Source organism: Uloborus diversus, chromosome 1 (assembly GCF_026930045.1).
Source record: "Uloborus diversus isolate 005 chromosome 1, Udiv.v.3.1, whole genome shotgun sequence".
NCBI classification, from domain to species: domain Eukaryota; kingdom Metazoa; phylum Arthropoda; class Arachnida; order Araneae; family Uloboridae; genus Uloborus; species Uloborus diversus.
In genome coordinates, this window is record NC_072731.1 from 151,183,961 (window position 1) to 151,188,144 (window position 4,184).

Here is a 4,184-nt window from a genome sequence, read left to right on the forward strand (position 1 = left end):
CCGTATCTCCATAAGGAGACGAGCAAAAGCTCCCACCAAATCCATTTTGTCAAGCTTGGCATTCAGGGTGTTTTCATTCATGAGATGATTAGATAACGGGTCCATTTTACTCATTTCAAGTGGCAGTGTACTGCCGTTGGGTTGTGATGAGTGATAGCGCAATCTTTTGTGTGTGTGTGTGTGATACAAAAATTTTAATAACGAAGAATTTTTCAAAAAAAAAGTGGTTGGATTCGGAAGAAAAAAAAACTAAATATTATGAATTCAGTTTCCTTCCATGCTGATCAAACGTTTGTCCTTCTCAAAATGGAATTGGCTAAGTTCGTACAAGAAAAGTTTATTAAAAGACAAGTACAGACTGACCACCGATAATATGAAAAGGTAAACATCCGGTTTCTAGGCGGAAATGGACATATTTATTAGTTTACAGGGGTGGTAGTTTGTTCGTTACACATGTGTGTTTAACTACTTAGGCGCAGTTTTGTGAAAATGACAATTTGTTCATGGCAATAGTTTTTTTAAAATTCGATACAGGCGTTCCGTTTTAACCTGCAAGACCTCTATTTTCACAACCGTTGGTCCTAGATGCATACTTCCAATTGCAAAAATGTTCAAAATCAGATGCAAAGTTAAGGTACTAAAAGTTTGAAACGAATATATAAATGTGTCAAAAAAATTATTAAATAAAAGCAAAAAACCCGACTGCGTAAAAACCAAAAAAACTAAAAAGGAAAATGTATAAACCCAGTAGTTTAGAATGTTATTAAGTACTACTGAATAACTACACCGTTGAATTAGTTTTATAACCTTACACAGATAAGACAAATCATAAATTCAAAAGCAGAATAGAACGATCAACAGTCGAGGCCCATTCCTTTCTAATTCAAAGAAACCCGTAAAATTTGAATGGGCCCCGACTGTTGATCCTTCCATTCTGCTTTTGAATTTATAATTTGTCTTATCTGTGTACGGTTATAAAACTATTTCAACGGTGTAGTTATTCAGTAGTACTTAATAACTTTCTAAACTACTAAGCTTATACATTTTCCTTTTTAGTTTTTTTGGTTTTTACGTAGTCTGGTTTTTTGTTTTTATTTAATAATTTTTTATTTGACACTTTTTAGTTAATTTTCATTGACTTAGTTATTATTATTATGATACGGTACATTTCGCAATCTTGTCATTTCATTGAGAGAGTTTGTTTGTATCGTGAGGTCTATTAAGTAACTTGCGGAACTTAAGTCAACCACAGCACAGCTATATAAACAGCCTGTATAACTCATGATGACGCAAAATCGGAAACGTCCCCCCCCCCCCCCTTCAACGTCAGTCAAATCTTTTTCGCAAAACTAAAAAAGCCTGTCGAGAAAGTACACGTCGCGAAACTCAGTTCCTTGAATCAAGGCAAAAACAAATGCAACATGTTAGAGATAAAAATCGAATTAGTAGACTTTCTTTCTTTTGGTGCTTATTCTTTTGGTTTATTTTGATGAGGACTACAATCTGAGTGTCTTGCCTTCGTTTCGCATAATATACTTTTTTAGCCTACTTTCCCAGTAAAAGTCAGAGAAAGAAGAAAAAAAGCATGAAAAAAGGCTTAATGCATCTTAAAAATATCCCGAAAAACAAAAAAAAGTCAAAAATAAATAAAATAGTTGGATAAATATTGAAAAATTAAATATTGGAAAGTAGGGTATTGAGATGGGGGTAAATGTCTGTCGGTCTGTCCCCCCCCCCCTAATAACTTTTGAATGAATAGTCCGATTCGAACAAACTTTTTTTTTGTTCGAAAGATCTCGGCAAGGACACCTCATTCCCACATTTCACTTTTTGATTTGAACTATTTTTTGTTCAATTTTGAACAGTTCAAAAAAACTTAACATTAGCGCCTACGGGGAAATTCAAGGCAATTCCGAACTGTGAGGCGAATTTGCTTCAAACAAACTTTGTAGAAAAAAACTCTTGATGAAAAACTTGTATAAAAAATATCTTTTTGATTTGAACAATTTTCCGTTCAATTTTGAACAGTTCAAATTCCTTAACATTAGCGCTTACGGGGAAACTGAAAGTCAATGTAGATTCTGTACTTGAAGGCGGATTTACTTCAAACAAATTTTGTTGGAAATAGCTCTTGACGCCAAACTCCAAACTCCGATTCCGAGAATTTACGGGCACATGACTCCGACTCCGACTCCTGTGCTCGATAATTATTTGGACTCCGACTCCCCGACTTCGACTCTGACTTCTTAGCTTTGGCAAACATTTATACACGGAGGACTGACTCCGATTCTTGGATATTCGACTCCGACTCCTTTATCCCAAAATGAGATTGACTCCGACTCCGCAGCTATGGTTTTAACAATTAAATAATTATTGTTAATATGACTTGTTTTTATTTTCACGCTAAAGTTTTAATTTAGTCACTCAGTTTTCGGCGAATTAACTCGAAGTCATTCATGTTTCTACATAAAGATATGCGTAGACGATTTTTTTTTTTTTTGACAATGAAAATTATTTCGTTAAGTTGACATTGTATTGTTTTTATTTATTTTGGTAATTGCATTAATTCATTTAAAAAATTATTTTTGGCAACAGGGAAAAAGAGACGATTTTTTTTGTTTTTGTTTTTTTGATATGATGTATTTATTTTAATAAACTTATTAATTTTAATTATTACTTTTTCGTTTTGAAAGCTGTTAAAGAATTTTTTTAATGGAAAAAAAGTGTATAAGCTGCTTTGCTTAAAAGGTGCTGCTATTTTTTTTTTTTTTTAAAGATGAGTGAGGAATATTTTATTTCTAGAAATCAGCTTAAAATATTTAAAAAATATATTTTTTAAACAATTTGCGATTTTAGCTATTTTTGAGAATATTGATCAGGTACTAGAAAGTAGTATGGGTATATGGGAAAGTAAGCTCGTTTAGTTCTAGACAGAACTTCTTGTATTACAATACAGAATACAAATAAAGAACACATGAAAGAATTCACATCAGAAAGAGGGGAAAGTACATCCGGAGCGACGGTGTCTTGACCCACCGCCTCAAGTGGGAGAAGCAATCGCTTAGATCACTCGGCCACTAAGATCCTAATTAGTAGACTTAGTAAACAAAAAAATTCAGGCAGTGAAAACTACATGCATTTGTCGCACGCAAGTAGCGTGCAACACAGTGTGCAACACCAAACGTGAGCCGATCCCGAACTGCCATATGTTGTCAACTGGTTGTTGATATGGTGAATTTTGATTACTGTCATGTGTTTAGTGACACTCCCAAGGTTAAGACAAATCGATTGACGTAAGAATTACCAAAATTGACCAAGGCGTTTAACCCCTAGAACGCCACATAGAAACGGACATACATACATAGACTGATAAACACATTACCCTCCTTTTGCGTCGCGCACGCGCAGTCGGGTAAAAAATACAAAATTTAACTTTTTATGCGCTTCCTAGGTCCCCTAACTTATATTCAGGGAACTATTCTCCAATGTGAAATATTTCCAACACAAAAAGTTTGAAATTAGTACGACCAATATTCACCGAGATATGAAACGCTGCCTTACATTCGCCGTCAATAACACTTTTTAGGGGAAATGCAGGGGCTAAGTGTTTTAAATTATATGTGAGCATAGAATGGTTTTTCAAATTGTTCGAGGTTGTGTAGTATGTTTTTGATGTTTTTGCGTATCACGGCTTAAAATTTGCTTAAATTTTTGAATAGCAATGAAAAATATAAATACTTTGTTTCACTTACAACATAATTTTGAGCTTACCATTTTGCTTTTAAATTTCCAACGAAATGAAAACATTTTATTTTCGTTTTGCTGTTTCTATAGAAACTATTGGTTTCCCCTCATTTTCAACTTATAGAATGCAATGAATTGATTAGGCACTAATGACATTATTATGAAACGCTTGTATCAATAACCCATCGGTATTTTCCCCTTTTCCTTTGCTAGATTCATTCAAATGGAGTCGTCTTAACTTGGCCGATTGCCAATTCCATATATTTTGTGTTCAAACTGTACGGTAAAACATAATGTACTTTTTTTTAACCGACTTAATTAGTTTTGAAGAAATTAAACCGAAACGTATGAATAGATATCATTTCTACATTACCTCCCCTTCTTAAAACCAGCTTAACGAAGTTTCAAAAATCTTCTCAAATCGGCAAAACTAAAAATAA